The 16,238-nt window shown below is 42.2% G+C and overlaps 1 long non-coding RNA gene and 1 pseudogene across 1 annotated transcript in view; both read left to right on the top strand.

Annotated features, from left to right (window-relative positions):
• Positions 1-15,973, top strand: part of LOC139441100 (uncharacterized) — a 169,369-nt gene extending 153,396 nt beyond the window's left edge. The window contains exons 2-3 of the long non-coding RNA XR_011651510.1: positions 12,952-13,008; positions 15,840-15,973. This is a non-coding gene — a long non-coding RNA (uncharacterized lncRNA). The remainder of the gene's footprint in view (positions 1-12,951; positions 13,009-15,839) is intronic.
• On the top strand, positions 7,580-8,385 carry LOC112315336 (voltage-gated hydrogen channel 1 pseudogene; annotated as a pseudogene).
• Positions 15,974-16,238: the final 265 nt, after the last annotated feature.

Genomic DNA, 16,238 nt, shown 5'->3' with positions numbered 1-16,238 from the left:
TTCTGAAGTTCTAATGTAGTGTGGCTTTCTGTCACATAGGGTTTGACTGGCGTCCCATCCTGTGGAGCCAAGGGCACGTGTATCTGCAACCACACTAGTGCCTGTGGAGCATCCTTCTTTATTCAGCATTCTCACCTTACAGAATGGCCTCGGGGTCTGCTGAGCCCAGCACTGCTATTCGGATGTGGAAATCTTGACTTTTTAAAAAATATTACTTTATTGTTGTTCAATTACAGTTGTCTGTATTTTCTCCCCACAACTCCCCCCCTTCCCCAGCCAATCCCACTTTCCTCCCTTGCTTGCACCCTCCCCCTTGGTTTTCTCCATGTGTCCTTCATAGTAGTTCCTCAAAACTCTTCTCCCCACTGTCCCCTTTCCCCCTCCCCTCTGGCTATTGTTAAATTGTTCTTAATTTCAATGTCTCTGGTTATATTTTGTTTGCTTTTTTCTTTTGTTTATTATGTTCCACTTAAAGGTGAGATCATATGGTATTTGTCCCTCACCACCTGGCTTATTTCACTTAGCATAATGCTCTCCAGTTCCATCCATGCTGTCGCCAAAGGGTATAAGCTCCTTCTTTCTCTCTGCTGCGTAGAATTCCATTGTGTAAATGTACCATAGTTTTTTGATCCACTCATTTGCTGATGGGCACTTAGGTTGCTTCCAGCACTTGGCTATTGTAAATTGTGCTGCTATGAACATTGGGGTGCATAGGTTCTTTTGGATTGGTGTTTCAGGGTTCTTAGGGTATAATCCCAACAGTGGAATTGCTGGGTCAAAAGGCAGTTCTACTGTTAGTTTTCTGAGGAAATTCCATATTGTTTTCCACAGTGGCTGCACCAATCTGCATTCCCACCAACAGTGCACTAGGGTTCCCTTTTCTCTGCCTCCTCTCCAACACTTGCTTGTTGATTTGTTTATGATGGCCATTCTGACTGGTGTGAGGTGGCATCTCACTGGGGTTTTAATTTGCATCTCTCTGATGGCTAGTGATACTGAGTATCTTTTCATATGTCTCTGGGCCCTCTGTATGTCCTCCTTGGAGAAGTGTCTGTTCAAATCTTTTGCCCATTTTTTAATTGTTTTTTTTTTGTCTTCCTGGAGTGGAGTCATGTGAGTTCTTTATATATTTAGAAGATCAAATCCTTGTCTGAGGTATCATTGGCAAATATGTTTTCCCATATAGTTGGTTCTCTTTTCATTTTAATGCCATTTCTGAAAACTATACAACACTGAAGAAAGAAATTAAGGAAGACACAAACAATTGGAAGCATGTACCATGCTCATGGATTGGAAGAACTAACATCATCAAAAGGGCCATACTACCCAAAACGATTTATAGATTCAATGCAATCCCTATTACAGTACCAATGACATATTTCACAGATATAGAACAAACACTTCAGAAATTTATATGGAACCATAAACAACCCTGAATAGCTGCAGCAATTTTGAGAAAGAAGAACAAAGCAGGAGGAATCACAATACCTGATATCAAACTGTATTACAAGGCCACTGTAATTAAAACAGCCTGGTACTGGCATAAAAACAGGCACATACACCAATGGAACAACAGAACAGAGAGCCCAGAAATAAACTCAAGACTTTATAGTCAATTAATATTTGACAAATGGGGAAGAAGCATAAAATGGAGTAAAAATAGCCTCTTCAACTAATGGTGTTGGGAGATCTGGACAGCTTCATGCACAAAAATGAAACTTAATCACAAACTTACACCACACACAAAAATAAATTCAAGGTGGAAATCTTGACATTTTTATTTGTTCACTGGCACTATTCAGAGTTTATCTCACTGTTCTTTGTCTTCTTACCCACTTTCTCTTTTCCACATCTTCATCTTTGGAGATTTCCTAAATTTTATATTGACCCCAACTCTGCTTTAAAAAAGCAAGTGTGTTATAATTTTTAGGGTGGTTGGTGGCGTGGGCTTGAAGAATTCACAGAGGAAAAAGTGTGGAGAAAAAGGTTTTATTCACTCTCCAACAAAGGAGGGGCATCGTGTGGAGAGATACACCAGTATTGGTGGGTGGGATCTTTGAGCATTTATTGAATTATAATTGGATTAAAAAGGGTGGGGGTTGCTTTAGTGTGGCCCCTGGGCTGTTGGGGCATTGTAACCTGAGGCTGCAGTTTGTTCCAGTGTTATCTTCTGCCTGTGGCTGTAGGGAGCAGTTAGTCCTATTCCTACTTCCAGGAATTTTCAGTCTTGGGGACCTAGGCTCAGAAGAGTAAAATGGTGGTCGTGTTTAACAAGGTCATAGGCCTGCTAGGCAAATGGTGCCACCATAGCAAATGGGGCTGACTTTATCCTTTCAATAATTATGCAGGATCAATTTGCATTCCCATAGAAGGACCATTTAGAACATATATCCTATAGTTCTGCTCACATGGGAAGTTAGACCTTGCCTTTCTTTGATAGAACGTAGGGTTCTTCTAGAACCCTGAAGCATTTCTGAGTTATAATGTGCTTATTATAAAGCATCCAGTACTGGAATTGGATTGATTCACTTTATTTTCCCTATTTGCCAGACTTTTTTGAGGTTTATAAAAATCCGGTTATATTACCTATCACATAATTAAACTACTCATTTTCATTAAGAATGGACAACATGAAATACTAAATTATATCTGAAAAGAGGACATAGGTTTTATATTTATGGACTTCCTTGGGAAAACAAATTTCAGGATTGGTATACTAATATTTTCCTTTCCCCAAATTCATCCTTCTGGCCCATATTATCTAAGATTACAGAAAAAGACAGCATGTGGAAAGAATGCTAAATTTGTAGTGAGAAAAATGACTGTAATCTCAGTTTTGACAATAAACATTTGATTTTCAACATTGTAATTAAACTCTTAAGAGCCTGTGTTTGCTTGTATATAATGGAGATTATTTCTATTATACTCAGTTATTACAAGAATTAAATCAATTAAGCAAGATAGTACATGTGGAATTACCCATTATGGTGTCCAGTAGAGAAAGCAGAATATGCCACCCCAAAACATGCCTCTTTGGCTCAAGGATTATCTTGAGCTGGTTATTTAAACAAAAAAAAAAAGAAAGAAAGAAACGGACACAGGAGAAGCTGTGAGAACAATGCAGAAGTTGTCCCTTCTGTAAGAGACATTTACACTTATAAGGGAAACCTCCACTTTTGGGTTTGTCTCCCTCCCTGTGGGAGGAAAAGAAGAATGGCAACCGAGAATTGCTTGTCAATGGAGAAAGCATCAACTTAAATCTGCATAACAACTCTACCCTTACTGTACCTTGCTTGATAATCTCCCCTAACTGGTTGCTCCCCATCCCCCCATCTCCTTTTGTCTTTAGCTGGAGATGGTATTTAAGGTTATAGGTGATTGGTTAGATGACTTTGAGAAGTTACTCAGATGTCCTGGATACAGGAGGTATACATGCTATTAAACCTCTGTTTTTCTCCTGTTAATCTATACTTTATGATGGAGAAGGTAGGGGGGAAAACCTAGACCAAAACCCTAGAAGGGGAGAAAATTATTTTTCTCTCCTATACCAGCACATATAGACACTTAGACAGTATTAATTTTTCTTTCCTTTCTATGGGTCTTTGAGCTAAGGTGATTAAATGTGTGGTTTCTAAAATATCTCTTGATTTTTTTAAATATTCATTTCCTTCTATGGCAAATATATCAGCCTATCTCTGTATTAGTTGAGAGTTAATTTTTAAAAATAGCAGAGTGAACTCCTATCTATACAAATTGTTACTTTCAAGATATGGGAAGTTGGTTCTGATTGTAGTTAAAAATGTGAACAATGCTTATGTAGCTTTCATTAGGCAACATCTGGAACTGATCTCCAGAACTTTGATTAACAGAACCAGCCTGATGAATCCCAGATGCTGAAACATGGCTGTGTGTCTTAGACTCGGTGGATTATGAGTGTGAATACATGGAAGGAAGGAAAACATTTACAAGAACTAGGTGTCAAAGTGGCCGAGGGGATATTTGGGTGTTAGCTTAGTTGCAGGGGTAGGAGTCTTTCTAAATGAGTAACCCCTTTGAAGTTGTATACATATTATTAAGAAAAAGGCCCAATCTTTGATAACCTCAATTGTATGTCTTAATAACTTTATTCATATTTTCTCCTGCAGATATTTTGAGTATCTACTATATCTATAGTCCTGTGGTTATAGTGCAGGCGGTCCCAGGTAACCAGGTTCTTAGTGATTGTGAACAATGAACTGAACTGAACACACAGAGTTTGTAGCAGAGAGAGTGAGCAGATTTATTAAGTGATAGTGTGCCCCACAGAACATGGGGATGGGACAACTTCGAGCAGAGACTGACCCTCAGGGGCTGGAGGGATTCTATTCTTGTAGGACAGATATCTCCTGGCTAGTTTTGGTGGGCTTTTATTGTGCATGTACACGTAGTTATATTACTTTTAAGCTATAGCACATGCAGTCCCCCATGATTTTCCTTGAGTGCCCACTGTGGGAGGGGGTCCCACAATGCTAATTTATTATAATGCTATTATAATGAAGCAGGGGTTGTGTCGCATCTTCTGCACAGGTGCAGTCACGATTCACCATGAGCCTGTGCTTTTGCAGAAAGTGGGGACAATGGGTCTTAGAACAGGGTCTCTGTCCTGTACTGATGTCCTTTGTCTTAGCCTTGGGGCGCCTCCAGAATTTCCTCACTCGTGACTATCTCCTACCTCAGTTAGAAAGACAAAACACTTGCTGCCTTTGAGCCTATCAGTTCAGTGAAGGAGGCAGGCATGTGGACAGTAATTACAATGAACTGCAATTGCTGAACTGAAGGGCTGAGTACAGACAGTAACCAGGACTGCCAGGGAAGATAGGAAAGTTAAACAGAGAAGATGACAGTGGTGTGGAGGTAAGAAACATCCAAACCTGTAGAGAATTTTTATGTGTTTGTTCCAGCCAAACTGATGACAACTGCCAGGAAGCACAATCTCAACAAGTTGTGAAAATGCTCTGGCGAATGGCAGTTTTACAGCCTAATTGTACATTAGACTCAAAGGAGGAGACCTAAGGGCGGTTGCGTGAAATTCATTGGTGGTAGATTAGGGAAGTGGGAGAAAGCAAAGTGGGGAGAATCTCTGAGATTGAATAAAGAGAAAAATGGAGAGACAGAGACTTCTTTTATGTTGGTGGGTACGGGATCATTAAAAATGAGCATTTACATCACATAGAGGTGGTATTTGGGGAACAAGGTACAATGAGGGGTTCTGAGGCGATTACCACTCTGACATCCCAAGGGTATGTTATCTTAGATGCAAAAGGACAATAGATAGGCTTAATTAAGGTAAAGATTGACTTTTGTCAAGGAAGCTACAGACCTAGATGTGACTACCTGCCATGACTCTCTGTTTAGTTAGGAAATGTTACGTTCAGACCATCCAGTGTGGTCACTTTTGGTCTCTGAGTCAGCAAGGTCCGCCAGCTGGCCTCCCCTGAGCTTGTCAGTTTGGTATGTGGTCCCTTTTTCATCCACCCTGGGCTCAGGATTTTTCTATATTACTGCTACAATCTGCATTCCGCTGTGCTGTTATAATATGTGGGAACACAATCTCCTCTACCTTCTTTTGGCTGGTCTAATAGTCAAATAGACATGGAGCAGATTAGCAAGTAAAAATATCCAGACTTAATACATCCATATGTATGGGAACCCCGCATTCATGAGTTAGAGACCCCACATTCAGGAGCAGTTCGGAGACAGAAAGGGGAACTTGGATATGTAAGGCATCTGGAGCGAGAGATGAGGGAAGGTGCCTTGGCGGCTCATTGCAGAATAAGAAGTGTAGATGTTTAGTAAATAGAAGTTTGTCCCGCCCTATAGATGGGTCAGAAAAGGTCATCGGATCCTCTCCCATTATGGGCAAGGCCCCTAATTCAAGTTCTTCTGGGTTCAAGGGAGGGCAGATGTTTCCTCTGGGCCTGCAGCTCAAGTCCAAACAGTCCGTGTACCACAGAAGCACAGCTTGGGGTGACTATCTCTGGATCCCCCCAATACAACTTTCACATACTTGTATGCTCCAGAGATCATGGGACCTTTTGTTTTGTCATAAAAAATATAATTAAAACAGCCATTTCTGAAACTGTAAAACTAAAGTATTTTGATAATCCAATCTAGTGCCACAGTGGTAAAACCATGATTAAGAATTACATGGACTTCCCATCACTTTGTAAAGCTTCTAGAAACACAAGCAGTTTAGTCTTTCCCACGAATTGTTCTTTTAAGTGAAGGAGTGCCTTTGCCTTTTGCAACCTTCTTCTTGCTCTCATGCATGTCCAATATTGTGCGCAAGGGAAAATAAGAAATGTTTGGAGTTCAAAATTATTTTTGAACACTTTGGGGGAAAAGCTGTGACTGTTTTGTGACATACTTTAGTTCTTATAAAATCTGCTCTATTTTTCCCCAAAGGAATTTTCAACTTGGAGTGAAAAGAGATACCTTCCCCAAAGGAGAAGAATGCAATTGCCCTAATGACAGCAATTTGGGAAAGAACTAAATGTGTTGTTAATGGATGTTAATAGATGCTTTCAGAGGTAGAAGAGGGAGATTAAGTATTGAATATTAACCCGATGACAAGGAGAAGAAGGCTTACTAATTCCTAAAGCAAAGTTTCCAGTACATTTGGCCCATGAGGTTCAACTCCTTTCTTTACTCAGCCCTGACTAACAATTTATAGCTTTTGTTTGGTGTTTAATGTCTCAATACCACCTTTACTAATGCTCAGACAAAAACTGCCCGTTTACCCCTATAACTTCTTTCTCTGAAGTAACAGATATACCTGTTCCCAACTCCAAAGAACCCCCACCAACAGACCTGGGCTGGCCCTTCTTCTTAGTCAGTCCCTTGAGCCTTCAACCCTTCACCCAAGAAATGCCTACTTATCTTTTAAAGCCTGGTTTAAATGTTATTTCCTCAGAAAGGACTCCCCCAGTCCTTCTAGGCTGGGTGAAATGTACTTGCTACATAACCCATGCTACCCTATCCGGTGGTCCTCATCACATCTGTAATTGCAAGCTCAGGGTGTGTCCTTCTCACCTGATTGTATGTTTCAGGAGAGCAGGAACTTTTTGTATCTTTATTCAATGTCCTATCTCTCATTCAGTGTATTCACACAGTCGATACTTGTTAAAAAAATACATTCAAAATCTTTATCACTGTAATACTTTATGCCCTTATAATATCTTACTTGATCTGTCTAGGAAGTATGTCTTCAATACACTGTTCCCTTTGTCTGGACCAATTTTCTCATAAATGACTAACAGGAGAAAAATAAACAGAAATTTAACAACATGTGTACTTCCTGTGTACTTGGAAGGTATCCAGGGAAACTGAGTAAAACTACCCAAAATAGCCTAACCAATCACATTAAATATCATCTCCAGCTAAAGTCAAAAGAAAACATTGAGGAGGGAAGCCATTTATCAGAGGTTATCAGACAAAACATGGCAACAAGGGTAACGTTTGTTATGCAGACTTAATAGTTGCCTTTTCCACAAAGGAGGCAGAGCCATAACTTAAACCCAGATCCAGAGACAGCATGAAAATGGCTACCTCGGACAAAGAGACACTCACTAGCAGGGCCAAGGTGGCTCCCCCCAAGAGATGAGCAAGTTCCTGAAGCACTTCACCATTGTTGGCGATGACTACCATGCCTGGAACGTCAACTACAAGAAATGGGAGAATGAAAAGGAGGAAGAGGAAGAGGAGGAGCAGCTGCCACAAACACCTGCCTCGGGTGAGGAGGGCAGAGCTGCTGTTCCAAATATGGCCCCTGCTTCCCCGCCCAAGCTTTCAGGGCCACACTGAGGAAGCTCTACAGCTCCCACAGGTTTCAGGTCATCATCATTTGGCTGGTCGTTCTGGACACCCTTCTGGTGTTGGCCGAGCTCATCCTGGACCTGAAGATCATCCAGCCGGAAAGAATAACTACACCACCAGGGCGCTCCACTGTGTGAGCATAGTCATCTTGACCATCTTTGTGATGGAGATTGCCTTTAAAATATTTGTTTTCCGCTTGGAATTTTTCCACTGCAAGTTTGAAATCCTGGACTCCATCGTCATCGTGGTTTCATTCGTCCTGGACATCATCCTCCTGTTCCGGGAGCGTGGGTTTGAGGCTCTGGGCCTGCTCATCTGTTCCAACTGTGGCGCGTGGCCAGGATCATCAACAGGATAATTATCTTGGTTAAGACACGCTCCGAACGGCAACTGTTAAGGTTAAAACGGATAAATATACAACTGGCCGCCAAGATCCAACACCTGGAGTTCAGCTGCTCTGAGAAGGAACAGGAGATCAAAAGACTTAACAAGCTGTTGAGACAGCATGGACTGCTTGGTGAGGCGAACTAGAGGCACACCTGCTCCAGTCCACAGAGGAGGCCTGGCCTCTCGGGCTTGTGCCTGTGAACAAGGAAGATGGCCACCCCCCCTGGGGCCATCCGCAGGACAGGTTTGGTTTGATGCTGTTGCCTGACTCCCACCCAGCTTGGATTCTGGAGGGACACAACCTTTCAGAAGGCTCTCTCTCTTCCCCCATGTGGCTGGGAGCTTCCCTTCCCATCCCCACCTGCACTGTGTCACAAATGTATCATAGGCTGTTTTCTCATGTTGAACTTTCCTCTTGCTTGGAAATGTACAACAAAGCTGGACAATTACTAGTTGTATATAAAATTTAATCTCATCAAATGTACAGTTTCCCCAGTTCGCATGGACACTAAGGCATCCTTTCATAGGAGCACTCTGAAAGACAAAAGATAAAGAGGAAGCTATCTTTGCTACAGTGCATTCTAGAAAAGCCTTTTCTATTTCTTAGCTGTTCTAAATGGCTTGTCTTATGGTGGTTTCCCCCAGGGAGACTGTTCTTAGATACCCAGGCCCTTCCTCTGCATCCAGCTGCAGCATCCAGCTTCCAGGTGGCTCCTCCTAGCTCTGCCTCCTGACAACATTTTTCTCAATTACTATACAATTAATGTATAAAATAAACTCTCTTCCCCCACTCCACCCCCCAGAGAAAAAAAAGAAAAAAATGGTTGACTGGACAAGAGTTTCTGTTGATAGAGGGTCATGGCTCTCTCCCTGTACAAAGAGGGAGATACCCTGACATCTCTCTTGGCCCTTATAATCCCTAACAAAAGGGCAACTGCTTCTCTGTTTTCAAAGATTCTCCTGTTTCTCAAAAATAATCAGCCCAAAACAATTCCTATACCAAAGAGGTGCATGCTGGGGCAGCACAGCCTGCTCCCATTCAGCGGCTTCTGCGGGTGGGGCAGGGGGACATGAGCTTCTGCCAACTCACCATCCTGGGCCTGCTGTTACTTTAAATTAAGAGAGAGAAAAGTTCTGCTTTCTTTCTAAGGACCATGGAGCCACCTAGTCACACAAATCTTTGTTAAGTAAAGCAGCTTTTAGTAATTCCAACTGCTTTCTTCTCCAGAGGGTAGAATGATGAGTCAGTGTTTGTGGAGTGGACCCCCACCTCGACTCCCCTAAAAGAGGTGGACCACGTGCATTTTTTCCTGTTTTTCCTGTTTTAAAGTGTCTCTCTCGTTGAGGCAGAAAGGGTAAAGATCCCAACTTTAATCTGTCAGTACCAACCAGATACAGTCCTGTTAGACGAGGCGTTTGCAGACAACGAAGTGTGCATGCTGAAGGCAACCGTTTTCGCCACCCCAAGTGGCTTATGGGTCATTTTGAGTTAAAGACTGTTGAGAATGCGCAGAAACAAACAAACAAACAAACAAAACCTCTCAAAACAGGGCAATTTCCATTTGTAAAGGGGTCTCCCTTTTCAGTATCAGGAAGAGGACTCTTAACAACCCCTATCAGCAGAAAAGGCACCAACTTAAATCTGCATGACAAATAGTACTAAACAGTATTTACCATATTCTCCCTGGTCTCTGTCCCTCAAATGCCTCCCTTGCCCATTTACCTCTGGCTTGAAATAAACCTCAGTTCTAATCACCCCTTTGGGTTACTCATTGTTGGGTGCTACCCTGTGTACATTCAAGATGAAAATATGAATAAACTTCCATTTGTTTTTCTCCTGTTAACCTGTCTTTGGCCAATCTGATTCAGAGCCCCAAGCTAGAGAATCGAAGATGAGTGGAGGAAATTATTTTTTCTCCTCTACAGTGCCATAAAAATTATAGGAAGGTATAAATGTGAGAAGCTCATGGGTGGAAGAAATGACATTTAGGAACCAGAAACCAGGGACCGGGGTCATTATTAAGACAATGGCCTTGGAAGTGTACCTTGCAGTCAGGACTCACTCGAACATGTGGAAGGGTGACAGAGACCTCCAGGTGAAGGTAATAATAGATGTAAAGGCAGAGTGAGGCCAGAGCATGGGGCACGATTGGGGAAGAGAGAACTGGACAGTCACTGCTAGAGACAGGTCCTGGTGTCCTTGACTGCCAAGCCAGGAGACTTGACTTCAGTTGGAAACAAGAATTTTAAGAAGGTTGGGGGTGTAGAAATGATGGGTTCAGCAGTGTGGTTGGAGACTATTAAGATATGAGAAATAGGAGTGGGGTTAAAAGGGGTACAGTGACCAATGGTGCTGGATGTGAGGAGAGAGCAGAGTCAGAGGATCCACCGGCTCCCAGCTCCGGAGGGAAAGATCAGCAGGCATCCTGCTGTGACGACACACCGCAGAGATTCAGAGTCCTCTTCTGCCCCAGGGAGCAATCATTCTTCACATCTTTTCCTAAAGATTTCCGGAGTTTTCTTTCAGAGTTAAAATGTGACTTACACAAAACTACGTCACCTGCTCAAAGGTCTTCTATGAGCTTGCCTTTTGTTCTTTCCCAATAAGCAAGAATTTCCTGTGAGGCACCCATCCTGAGGAATCCTATTTGTCCTTCCTTTACCAATTAGGGAAATAATAGCTCTTAACACTCAGTAGCTGTTAAGAGAGAGGAGCACTTTGTAAGTGGGAGGCGTGGGCTTGTTGCATTTTCTCCTGAGCCCAGCACCCTGAGGAAGGCTGTGCTGCTCTCACGGGGAGAAAGAGTATACATGGTTGAGAGGTCATCAGATTTACCAGTGAGACAAGAACTGCCAGCACGCTGAGTCAGAGCCCAGGATCGGTAGTCAGATCTGGGAGTAAGTGCCTCTTCAGGCGATTACCAGCTGCGAGATCCTGGGTAATTTACTTAGCCTTTCTGAGCTGTAGTTCCCTCAGCCTGGAAATGGGATTACAGGGATCGATCTCATTAAATGAGAAAAGAAATTCTAGTATCTAGCACACCTCCTGCTGAATTTCTTGTTTACTAAATGCCAGACAGTCTCCAAGAGTTTTAGTGCGCTATCTTAGTTTCCATCTCAAAATTTCCCAGGGGTATGTTCTAGCAGTATTTCCATTTTATGGGTGGAAAATTGAAGACTTTTAAAATATTAATTTGTCTACATTACAAAGGTAGTAAAATGGCCAAGCTGGAATTTAAATCTATGTTGGCTGATATTAAATTGATGTTTTTAACCATTATTTCATATTATCTTTGTAAAGTACTTAATGCAGTGTCTAGAATGCAGGCAGTACCAAATATACATTACTATTATTGTTATTATTTAATCTCAAATCAGATTACAGCTTTAATAATGGTATATGTATTCTGCAAACTTTACTTTTAATGGACATAAAGTTTAAGTGAAAATGTCAAGCAGGGCAGACTTAAGTGAAAGCAACAAATTTTAGATATTAATGTAATATGAAATGCAAAATGGATTTTAGAATGGATTGGAGAGTTGAAAGAGAAAAGCGATAAGAAACCCCGAAAACGAGAGCGAAGGAAGGGGCCGGGGGACCCGGAAGGAGTGCCCTCAGGGTGGCGGCACTGCCCCTGCCGCGGTGGATTAGGAAAGCAGGGACTGCAGAGGCCCATCCGCGGGCACGAGGGCCCAGGCTACAGCTAACAGGTGATCGCAGCACCACCGGGGCAGCCTGTAGCCAGCCCTCCTATTGTGCAGACTGACGGGGGGAGACCCGTGGATTCATGTCAGGTGTGTTGGCCACCAGTACGCTGGGAGGGGGCCATGGTAGAAGCCTAGAGGAGAAAATGGTAGAGGTTCCTGCTTAAAATGATGATTTCAGGTTCTGTGGGATTCTGACTAAAGTGCTCCATATCACAACAGTCTATGAAACAGGCAGTAGTTTGAGGGAAATAGTGGACTAGTGCTGCCAGCATGCCAGAGATAAGCCTTAGCTTGTGAAAGGGAGAGCTCAATTGTGTCCACCAGGGGGAACTTGAAGTCATTGGTGAGAACTTCTCCTGAGGACTTGAACTTGCTGTCTTTAAGCAGCACAGGGTTTTAAGTGGGGCTGGCCCTCAAGAGTGGAGTAGACTTTATGGCATTCCCCTGCGGTCCTAGCGGAGTCAATGATCCAAACAGTGCCGGTAACCGGGTACTTAGGGCCCTCACGGAGCGACAGTAGTGCCTTATTTTCCGATTCCTAGTCAGTTCGAATATCTGCGTGAAACTTCATGCTGGACTAAGTCGGACCTCACAGTTGAATCGTATCACCTGCACTGCTTGCTGAATCTCCTGAAGTATCTGGAGCTCATGGCTTCCCCAAGGAGCGTGATACTTCTGAGCCATTGTACTTTTCATATCTTCTGCTGGCTGACCAGAGAAAACTTTCTTATAGAAGAATGGCTTCAATGGAGATCGAACTTTATGGAACATAGTCACTCCTAAAAGTATAGCTGAGTTCACACTTAAAAAGCTTATGATAATCATATAGATATTATGCTATTTGGACATGGTTTTTTGAAATGATAACAAATAAATTAGAAGATTGTAGATTTGTCTGCACACAAACAAGTTGGATTCGCATGGCAAAACAAGTTGCTTGAGTTTCACTGAAAAGACCAACAGTCCGACTGATTAAACTGACACGCTGTTTTTGTGCTGCAGAAACCACGTGTGCAGGCTGTGGACGCAGACAGCGCACACTAAGTCGCGCCGGCACAGGTAAGCAGAAAATATAGTTGCTATGCTCAGGAAGTTCACATTACATGTGTTTTACTCAGTATCGTCCATACTAAGAATGATAACAAGAGCATAAAATCCCTCACCACGAAACTCTTTCACTTTCTGAATTTCAATGAAAAAAAAAATGCAGCTGCTTTTTAAATGCTGTGTGTGGACAATCCAATATGGTTAACTTCATACCAGCGGCATCTTATACTTTTGTATCTCTTCTCCCACCTCCTCACATTCTAATAACAAATATGTCAATACTGTCTTCCAATGCTACTTCAAATAATCAGTTTGAGCCATAAAAAATACTGGAGCGTTTCACCTCAAAAGAAAGGTTTTGGCAAGTTTTGAGAGAAAAGAAAGAATTATAACAGAAACCACTATGCACACCTCCACCGCTGAGAGCAGCCATGTGTTTTCACAGTCACCCAGTGCTGATGCAGCGGGGGGCCCTGCCTCACATTCTTCATGGCTCCAGAAAACTTTATTTCCTTTCTCGTCACCACAGGAGAATGTCTCCTTTTCCCTGTGCCTCGGGGCCTATGAGACAACATTGGCCCTCTGGCTCTCTATCTTGCAATTTCCCTATTTTGCTTTCTTCTGTTTCAATTCTCATATTTTATTCTTTAATAGTGAACAACAGTTCACTATTAAAAGCTGAGGAAGTAATAGTTTATTGCCACTTTTGAACATGTGTTATGTGCCAGACACTATAGGTACTTTGCATACTTTAATGAAACAACCCTATAAACAAGGTACTAATCTCTCCACTTTATGGTTGTGGAGACTGAGGCTCAGACTAGGGAAAATGCTGAAGGTTACACAGTCAGGAAGTGAAATCGATGCAAGACCTCAGGACTGTTGCCTTCCAAAGGCTGCACACTACGCTTGTGTCTGTCTGCCCCCTTTAGCTTGGCATGGGTTTCCTTCCCAGGCACGGGACACTAATCTTCCAGTGACCACTCTGGGACCTTTATCTTTATCTAAGGGTTAAGGTTCTTCTTTGATTTTGCTCCCTTTCTTTAGCAAGTCTGTCTGGAAACTATAGCTCTAACTGGGACCCCACTAGACTGTGTATTCCTGCCTGACTTTCAGGGCTCTTCTTGTTACATCCTGCCAGACTTCCTATCAGCACAATTGATCAGTTATCACCCATCCACAAGGGGCTGAAGCCTACAACAAAGTTTGAACTTCAGTGGCCTAGTTTCTTGGAAATGCTTTCAAACTTATAATGGAAATTTTCTGACTTACCTTAAATACACTGCAGCTGCTCTTTTCTCTGTCTTTCCTGAGAGAGTATCAGTCAGGACAGAGTGACAAGAAACAGGAACCTAGCTATGTGAAGCAGAAAGTGACTCCAAACAAGGAAGCAATAGCCTCCAGGAATGACCGTCAGAGTAACAATGAGCAACTCACAAATGAGAGGAGCTGCGTCTCCTGTCATGATGGAGGAGTAAGAAGGATTGGGCCACCTCTGCAAATGCTGCGGGGCGGGTCCAGGGCAGCAACCAGGCAGTGAGCGCCCATTCAGAAAGACCCAGCCGTCCTGCTGTGACTGCCCACAGCAAACGGCAATGAAGTGGGCTAGTGGCTTCCAACCACTTCCATCCTCTGCACATAGCACGAGTGGATCTCATTGGGTAAACCCTGCCTGTATCTAGAACCCTAGCTGCAAGGATGACTAAAATGCAATTTTTGGTTTTCCGATCTCTGCCACACAGAAACATTTTACAAAACAGATGGCAAAGAGGATCAGGAAGTGAATTATTCTTACTCAGAAGAGGGGTATTTGGCAAAGACTGATTTTCTTTGTTTCTTTTGTATTAAAGTGAGATAGAGAATTTTTGACAAATAGTTGTAATACTGCAACCAGCAACAAAGCACACCATGAGTCTGTTATTTGGTTGGATGACTGGTGTCCTGTCCTTCCGGAATTGTGTAAATATTTATGCTTCGTTGATGACAGTACTTGACAAAAGCTTTTCCTTTCTCAAATGCATCAATGACTTCTTGACTGGAGAGGATCTGTCCAAATACTCTGTGACACCCTGTAGAGGGACCCGTGTGTAAACACAAGCTCTATCACACTTGTGGTCTAGAAGGGAAGGATATCATGTTGGCAAATGCTAGGCCTGTGTTATAGTTCAGATTCATCTAAACAACTACCAGTATTACAGGGAACCTAAAACCAATTCAAAGCAAACTAATCAATTGTGGAAAAGTTAATTGATAGTGAGATCACCAAGCAATGGCAAAAACAAAGGCTAAGGTATATTTCTCTAAAAGAGAAAAACTATTCTAGAGATCTCAGAAATAACAGCAATGTTAATGACGTAATCCAACTTGATGAAAGTATGAAAAAAACACATAAACTTTTCATGACTTTAAATAAAGTTTGGTACTAAGTGACCCTTAACCATTCATTTTGTGTGTGGAAAACAAGTTATTATAACAAGGAATAACAAGAGGTATGTACATCCTAACTGAGATTATGAAATGGGCTGTAAACTAGTCAGCTCAAACAACTTTACCTCAAAGTATACTTACATATAAAATACACAAAAAACACATCATAAATTTATGAAGAAAGTTAACTTTTAAGAAGCAAAGTCTAAATATCATACCAACTTGAAAATCTTGAAAATGAAAAATTCTATTTTTATTTCTTAAATTAATCTTTACCTTCCTTGTTATTGTTTCTGGTACGAGACAGAGAAAGGAAAGGGGTAAGGCTAACTCTTCTCCATTTGTTAAAAGCACTTGTAAATAGGTTTTCCTTTTCTAGTTCTTAACTACAAGTGTTTTGTTTTATTTCCCACTAGGCTAGTGGGTTCAAGAAAACTGAGTAATGGGAGCTCAGGGTCAAGATGGCAACAGAGGAGGATTCTAAACTAACTTCCCAAGAACACGCCAAATCTACAGCTACATATGGAACATTTTCCTCTGGAAGCAAAACAGCAAAGCTGGCTGAGCAACTCCTACAAGTCAGGTGAATGACAAAACTAACCTACATGGAAGCGGGTGGGAGAGGCTGAGACACACTCTTGCCATAACCCTCATCCCCAGCACAATGATTTGCACTTGGGAGGGTGCTTACAAGCCTGAGTTTCTCCCTGAGGAATGAAGGATTTGAACCCCACATTAGATACCCCAACTTTTAGGTCTTGCCCATGAGAAATGAGCCCACAAACGTCGTTTTGAAAGCCAATGGGCCTTGTGTC

Source organism: Desmodus rotundus, chromosome 8 (assembly GCF_022682495.2).
Source record: "Desmodus rotundus isolate HL8 chromosome 8, HLdesRot8A.1, whole genome shotgun sequence".
Classification (NCBI taxonomy): Eukaryota; Metazoa; Chordata; class Mammalia; order Chiroptera; family Phyllostomidae; genus Desmodus; species Desmodus rotundus.
The sequence above is the reverse complement of the archived record's forward strand: the minus strand, read 5'-3'. Positions and strand labels throughout refer to the sequence as shown.